Genomic DNA, 8,992 nt, shown 5'->3' on the forward strand with positions numbered 1-8,992 from the left:
CAGGTGGACATGAAAGCAGGTTTGACTGTACTGCCAAATATTGTATATGCCACCTTGAACGCATAGTATATATAAGGATATATGTATATAAATGCATGTACAATGTATATTTGATAAAGATATTGTATATAGTGTTAATTACAGTGGTGATTCAATTCATACTCATTTTTGTCTATTATATTATCATCTCTTTCATGAGATAGTTTGAGAATTGTGATGTACAATAACTTTGATTACAATAATTTTGATTAGAATTCTAGCCTACTACTTTTGCAGTATGAAGAAAAAAGCCAGTGCAGGACTGATTATCATTCTATAAAGGAATGGTAAAAAGAAATATCAACTTTTTTCTGCAGATTTGAATTGATAACTAATACATGGAAAAGGCAAAAGTGTGCGTTATTCATTTCATTCCTTGTAATTTTATTCTTTGTATCAAATTGAATTGATGTTTCAGGGTGCTCTATTGAAATCTGAATGCTCTGTGGAATAACTTGTCTGGTTATATGTCAGAATTCACATGAAAATTTAAATTTTTCATGAATTTATTGATCCATTAGTTTGTGTGTGATATATATGTTTCTCTGTATTTCTTTGTGTCTATGTAGAGATGTTGTGGTCTAGTGGATAAGCCTCTGGACTGTGAACCACAAGGTAGGAGGTTTGAATCCCTGCTGCATCATTAACATCCTTTGGCAAGACTTTAATCAATATTTGCCACACTCCACCCAGGTGAGGTAAAGGGATACCGAACCTGGCAGGAACTTATTCCTTAAAATGCTAGAGTGGCGTAGAGCAACCACGCTAATAATTGTGGATGGCTTGGAGTTTCAAGTCTGGCAGACATTATCGCACATCAAGAACTCACCATTCTTTTTCCTTTTATTATCATTATCTTTATCCAACAATTCGTGCAATTTACTTTTGTCTAAAGTACAATTAGATACAAGGGATGAATAATCATTGCAATGTCATGCCTTCCTGCTCTAAATTCATAATAATTGTATGCATGTATAGCCAATGAACTTACAATTACATACAGGTATGAATATGTGAATCGGAATTCATTTTCATTGTCAATATTTGTAAGCATTCTAAACAACTTTGTGTGATATTTTGAACCTAAATAGTGCAATAAAGTGCCATAGCTCTCCTGCTATCTAACTTTGTGTCATGTCGAGTGTAACTCTTACAATGTGAAGTAAAACAAAAGAAAGGTGCATGCTGAGATTCATTTTATAGATTTTTTTTTTATTGTTTAATCCACTTGTAATATAAAATATCTCTATACACGTTGAAAGATTTAAAATTGATCGTCATACATTATAACATTTGTATTCATTTATGATAATTCAATTGGATTGATAGGAAATTATACATCTACACATCAAAAACTACACTCATCAAATCACCAAGAACATCAAAATTGAGGTTTTAAAAATATATCTTTATATCGTTAGTATGAAGAGTATATTTCAGTAAAAACGTGTCATTTAAAAATTAAAAAGCTTATTTCCTCCAAAAGAGCTCGGGTATTATCACTCCTTTGTGACATTATTCTGGAAATGACTTGTACGATTCCCTGATTTCCAAGCAATGTCATGTCACAAACCTGAAAAGCTCTCCGCCAATTACGATTAATAAGAGAAGAGCTTGATATGACGTACACCATTACCCACAATCCATGGGCAACACATATGTGCAATTGGTAAATATTGATAACGTATACACCTGGGCAAGTGAATATTTTAGTGTTGGGCAAGTTACAAAATATTGTGCAGCACTTTCAAAAGAATTGACATCAGAGAAGGAAGAAAGCTTGCCATGGCGTTATGAAGACTTTAAAACTCTGGCTACATAGTAATCATTACATTTATGTCACATGATTAAACAAGCATAATTTTTGAAGATTTAATAAAACATGCAATTATATTCAAGATTCAAGATTCAAGATTTGTTTATTTCTTTCCACTTGCATAAAAAAACATTTCATTCAGTAACAGTAGTAACAAGTTCATCGTAAACTAGCATAAAAACATTAACAATGAAACAGTTATAAAGACTTTAACAAATGTGGAAAAAGAGGTGGTCTGTTAAAAAAGCACAGCTTGTTAAAACACAGATCACCTTTACTGAAACAACATTTTTTTTTAAAGAAGTAGGTTATATTACAGGGGGAGGGGGACTAATACTAATCTAGTTACCTATACAGACTATAAATAAATATCAGATCTACCACTAATTTACAAAATATGGTAGACTAAAAAAGAAAACAGAATAAAGATAATGGAAAAGTAAAGAAATAGGGGAAGGAGGATAATGTACAACACGGGGGGGGGGGGACAATGCTATTCCAGTTACCTATATTGAATACTAATAAAAATCAGATCTATTCACTGTAGGTGTACAGTAGATGAAATTTCAGCTTACGTTTGAAGACAGAAGAGCTTACAGACTGCCTAATAGAACAGTCTAAAGAGTTCCAATACTTTGGTCCAGTATGTGCAAGTGTATTAATCCTAAGCTGAGTTCTAGCTGATGATTGATATAGTTGGCCAATCATAATATATACATAGTGCATTTACGTCACAATCTCTGGTGAGGACAAATAGTATGGCGGCAGCCCGATTCCGGTTGGATCGTGATGAAATGACCTTTTAAATATTGATTTGTCAAAAAATGATGAACAAGATATGAGATTTTCTAAGAGATTTCAAATGACCGATATCATATTTTTTAAATGCGCAATTATTAGTTTTTTACTTTTATTCTCCTTTAACCCATTGCCGACAGGAAAAGTTCTTAAGTCGATTCGACAACTAATAGTCGTTATTTTCCCACATTTTCAACCCCCCCCCCCTTTTTTTTTCTTCTTTTTTAGGGAAGTTCTAAATCAGTATTATCTTTCAAATGCCGTTGGAATTTGACCTTTTCATTATCAGACAGAAATTAGAGATCCATCAATAAAGGTTATACTATACATAATTATACTAGCATACAGAAATTATTAACACATTCTTCAATAAAAAGGAAAGATGTAGAATCCATGAACAAGTACAGCCTCATTAATTAACTGAATTTATTTCTTCTTTTTTTTGCATTATATACGTACATACAAAAATAAGGCAAAAAAGAGAAAAATCAGACATATTTCACATTTAAATCTTTGGTCAATTTTCAGCAGGCAAGAGCAACGTAATCATGGTCCTACATGTTGCGGTAAACCACCATCATGATGGCTTTAAAAAAATGTAATAAACGTAACAAATTCACACTGCTGTATTTCGTATACAAACTGGCAAGTGAGTATACATATAAGGACCATTGTTACATGTAGATACATTTCGCAAATCCATTTGCCATTCATTTATACAGAGAACTGAAAAACTGTCGATTTACCACGCTCTAATGTGTTGGGGCCTTTAGAACTTCTTATAATCGATGCCATTCTGTGGAGTGCATCTTATTACTTCTCCGTGCTTGCTGTCATCCTCCACTAGCTGGATGAAACCCTCCGCTACCATGGAAACTCTGAAGATAAACAGTAAGATTTTTGCAGCCAACATCAAATTCTGTAGAACTTTGCAGAAATTATGAATATGTCATGTATGTCTTATCTGTGAAATTTAAACGGTAGCATATATTGTCCTAGTATTCAAATTATGCAAGCCCAAGACGAAAATCCAATTGAATCCCCATTGAATGTCCCCATTGAATCCCAATTGGCAATTTGGAGTAAATGGTAAGTGAAACAATGGGTACCCATTGAAACCAATTGGCAATCGGTCCCCATTGAAACCAACTGGCAATTGGTTCCAATGGGGACCAATTGCCAATTGGTTTCAATGGGTACGTTGTTTCACTTTCCATGTACTCCAAATTGCCAATGGGTATTGAATTGGGATTCAATGGGGGCATCAGGCGCGGATCCAGGATTTTCCAATAGGGGGGGCCGGAGATTTGAAAAATTGCGCAGACCGTTTTTCAACTCAACATACCAATACTGACAAGGTCATATTAGAAGCACCATATCGGTATAATTTTTTACATTTTCATCGGGGGGGGGGGGGGGGGGGCTGAAGCCTCTTTCCCGAAAAAATAATTTTCTGGTTTCACAATTCGGCTAGTGAGCGAAGCGAGCGAGCACAAATTTGAGGATAATATGTATTTTATGAAAGTGTTATTTATCTCCAAAATATACGAGAAAAGATATCAAAAAATTCATATTCGGGCAGGTCGCTGTTCCCCCCCCCCCCTTTACGCACGAAGCGCAGAAGCTTTGATGTTTCATGAAATTATTAGAGAAAGAAGACGATTCGTTGTACCGTTCTCGATTCTTAATCATTGTCTGAATTCAGTTTCCCCACCCCCTCTCGCGCGAAGCGCGGAAGCTGTAACATTTCATTAAATCATTAGAGAAAGAAGACGATTCGTTGTACCGTTCTCGACTCTTAATCCTTGTCTGAATTGAGTTCCTCCATCCCGCGCAAAGCGCGGAAGCTTTGACGTTTCATTAAATTATTAGAGAAAGAAGACGATTCGTTGTACCGTTCTCGATTCTTAATCATTGTCTGAATACAGTTTCCCAAACCCTACCGCGCGAAGCGCGGAAGCTGTGACGTTTCATTCAATTATTAGAGAAAGAAGACGATTCGTTGTACCGTTCTCGACTCTTAATCCTTGTCTGAATTGAGCTCCCCCCCCCCCTCCCGCGCAAAGCGCGGAAGCTTTGACGTTTCATTAAATTATTAGAGAAAAAAAGCAATTCGTTGTACCGTTCTCGATTCTTAATCATTGTCTGAATACAGTTTCCCAACCCCCTACCGCGCGAAGCGCGGAAGCTGTGACGTTTCATTCAATTATTAGAGAAAGAAGACGATTCGTTGTACCGTTCTCGACTCTTTATCCTTGTCTGAATTGAGTTTCCCCCCCTCCTGCGCAAAGCGCGGAAGCTTTGACGTTTCATTAAATTATTAGAGAAAGAAGACGATTCGTTGTACCGTTCTCGACTCTTAATCCTTGTCTGAATTAGACCCCCTCCCCCTCCCGCGCGAAGCGCAGAAGCTTTGACGTTTCATTCAATTATTAGAGAAAGAAGCAATTCGTTGTACCGTTCTCGATTCTTAATCATTGTCTGAACACAGTTTCCCCTACCCCTCCCGCGCAAAACGCGGAAGCTGTGACGTTTCTTAAAATCATTAGGGAAAGAAGACGATTCGTTGTACTGTTCTCGACTCTTAATCCTTGTCTGAATTGAGTTTCCCCCCTCCCGCGCAAAGCGCAGAAGCTTTTGACGTTTCATTAAATTATTAGAGAAAGAAGACGATTCTTTGTTCCATTCTCGACTCTTAATCCTCGTCTGAATTGAGTTTCTTCCCCCCGCGCAGAAGCTTTGACGTTTCATTAAATTATTAGAGAAAGAAGAAGATTCGTTGTTCCGCTCTCGATTTTTAATCATTGTCTGAATTGAGTCCCCCCCCCCCCCCCTCCCGCGCGAAGATTGACGTTTCATTAAATTATTAGAGTAAGAAGACGATTCGTTGTACCGTTCTCGATTTTTAATCATTGTCTGAATTCAGTTTCCCCACCCCCTCCCGCGCGAAGCTCAGAAGCTGTGACGTTTCATTAAATTATTAGAGAAAGAAGACGATGCGTTGTACCGTTCGCGATACTAAATCATTGTCTGAATTCAGTTCCCCCCCCCCCTCCACGCGGTGCGCGGAAGCTTTGACGTTTCATTAAATTATTAGAGAAAGAAGACGATGCGTTGTACCGTTCTCGATACTTAATCATTGTCTTAATCCAGTTCCCCCCCCCCCCCCCCTCTGCGCGAAGCGCGGAAGCTTTGACGTTTCCTTAAATTATTAGAGAAAGAAGACGATTCTTTGTACCATTCTCGACTCTTAATCCTTGTCTGAATTGAGTTTCTTCCCCCCGCGCAGAAGCTTTGACGTTTCATTAAATTATTCGAGAAAGAAGACGATTCTTTGTACCATTCTCGACTCTTAATCCTTGTCTGAATTGAGTTTCTTCCCCCCGCGCAGAAGCTTTGACGTTTCATTGAATTATTAGAGAAAGAAGATGATTCGTTGTTCCATTCTCGATTCTTAATCCTTGTTTGAATTCAGTTCCCCCCTCTGGCGGAAAGCGCAGAAACTTAACGTTAACTTCATTAAATTATTAGAGAAAGAAGACGATTTGTTGTACCGTTCTCGACTTGTCAGAATTTTCAAAATTGTTTCTTTGTCTGCTCCTTTTCCGTCCTATGTCCTTTTAATGCCCCTGCCGCCCCTAGCTGCGCATGCTTTAAAGGGAAAATGAAACAATCATGATTGTGATAGCACACAATTAAGTCAGTAGAAATGGAAGGGGGAAAAAAAATTATTACACCAACCATGGAATAATCCCGACCGGGAGCGTCATGTCATAGTTTTGTGTTTTCGGGCGAGGGCCGGGGTGTAGCGACCAAGCGTGATTTTGCCATGTAGAATGCTGAAATTATGCATTCTAGAAAATCCCTCAGCCCAATATGTACGTTCTTTCATTTCTTTCTAGCTATCTATCTAAATTTCCAGGGGGACGTGTCCCTCTATCGGGCCCAGGATCGCCGCCCCTGTCCATGATTACTACCAACATGAGTTCAAATATAAGCGCAAGCGAGTTGGTATGAGCTGAATCCAATTGAAGAGCAACATAAGAGTTGTGAAGCGGCCCTACCTTTATTTTAAAATTTGACTGTTGAGTATATAGCTTCTATTTGAAAGACATCCAAAATATTGTGCCCTTTTCAATTTTTTTTCAAAAGCAGGGGCTGTTTTTAACGTTTTACTTTGAATCCGTGGCTCGAAATTTTATGCGGCCGGCCCGGCCCCCTCTATTCAATAACGTTTCCCAAGCCTTCTGGAATGACCCCAAATCTTCCGATTACAGTTTTTCCCTTATTCGTCGTTACTGTCACTTAGCGCCATTTCCTTGTCTTTCCCCCTTTCTCACCCGACTTTTCTCCGCCCTCCCCCCCCCCCACCCACTCAGTGTTGTTTAGGGTACGCGCATGTACATGTATGTTCCCTCTCTTTGAAAGCACCCCCTTCATCTTCGGTGTGTAAAGTCAGTGCGGGCCGGATTTTTGTGTATTACGGGCCGGACTTTGTTGCGTAAAAAGTAACCCTTTATCGGAGATTTTGGGAACACAAATTCGATCCCTCCGACCCCGGAGTGGGAGTGAGGTGGGGGGGGGGGTATCTTCTTTTTCTTTTCTCCTTTTTTTCTCTCTCTCTTCTTTCTTCTCTCTTCTCCTTTCTTTTCTCTTCTCCTTTTTTCTTCTCTTCTCCTTTTTTTTTTTTTTTTTTTGCGCCGCCAATAGGGGGGGCCGCGGCCGTTTCGGCCCCCCCCTGGATCCGCCACTGGGCATTCAATGGGGATTCAATTGGTAAATCGATCCACTTAGAAGAACCCGTGATAAATTACTGATACTTCATAATCTATATTGGCAACTGTCCACCAATTAGGTATATTCCAATCTCATTTGCATTATCTTCATCACATAGATCATTTGAAGTGAATTCAAGAGTTACATTTACAGTGCACACAGGCTCGTACACATATATATACTAAATATGCATGTTGTTTATTGGTTAGTAATCATATAATCAATATATCTATTGCTAAAACGTGAATGTAATTGTAACATGATCGGACAAAATAATCTATTGGTTAATAATTGCCGAAGGAAAATAGAAATCACAAAATTGATGTGCATTATCATAAGTTGCTTTACAAATCATGATGAATTTATTTTTCTGTGACACGTGTAAAATGATAATGAATATTCATGAGATGCCTAGATTTGTTGGTTTCTATTGGTTTCTGTTGGTTTCTATTGGTCCTAGTATTGGTCCCTATTGTTTTTTATTTTGTCTTATTGGTCCTAATGGTTTCTATATTGGTCTAATTGGTTTCTATTTAGCATTGGTCCTATTGATTTCTCTTGATTTCAATTGGCCCTATTAGACTTTAATGGAATTTCAATTGGTTTCAATTGGACCAATTGAAGTCCAAATTAAGGCCAATTGGTGCAATTGAAACCAATTGGGGACCCATTAAAGTCTAATGGGGCCTATAGGCCAATGGGGCCAATGGGTCCAATTTGTCCAATGGGGCCAATCTGGACCAATTGAAACCAATTGGGGACCCATTAAAGTCTAATGGGGCCTAGGCCAATGGGGCCAATTTGTCCAATGGGGCCAATCTGGACCAATTGAAACCATCTGAAGTCCTATTAAAGTCCCATTGAAACCTGTTAAAACCTATTGAGACCAATTGGAACCAATTGAAACCAATTGAAATTTCAATTGGTGTTCAATTGGTTTCAATGGGATTTTCGTCTTGGGAGGGAACCCGTTTATCTTCTAGACTTCACTGTCAGACACATGAGTGGCTGACTGACATCTTTTTTTTCTTTCGTAATAACATACATAAGGTGAGCTGTGACAGGTAAATGAGCATTTGTCTACAGCAATAACCCACTACTTGTAATGGCCAAAATTAAACTGATTAAACGTACGACCATTCGGTAAAAGGGTCTGAAAATCAGACTATAACCTAGGTGATTGCAATCACTTAAGTCGATTAGACAACTAATGGTCTTTATTTTCCCACTATTAAAAAGCCATTTTCAAGCCATTTCATTTTGAGGGAAGTTCTAAATTAGTATTGTCTTTCAAATGCCGTTGGAATTTAACCTTTTCATTTTGTTGGCCTGCAAATGGTGGACAATATTTTTTTTGGGGGGGGAGGGGGGGGGGTTCAAAATAAACAAAACAATGCTAAGAACATGTGCCTTGTGTCATTTGCAAAGGTTTTTTGTGCCTTGTTTCAGAATAAACGAAACAATGCTAAGAACATTTGCCTTGTTTCATTCGCAAAGGTTGTTTTAAATGGACAAGATTTTTTTTTTGTGGGGGGGGGGGGACTTTCAAATGATCACGGAACA

This window comes from Strongylocentrotus purpuratus, unplaced genomic scaffold (genome assembly GCF_000002235.5).
Source record: "Strongylocentrotus purpuratus isolate Spur 01 unplaced genomic scaffold, Spur_5.0 spur5_scaffold_8, whole genome shotgun sequence".
Taxonomy (NCBI): domain Eukaryota; kingdom Metazoa; phylum Echinodermata; class Echinoidea; order Camarodonta; family Strongylocentrotidae; genus Strongylocentrotus; species Strongylocentrotus purpuratus.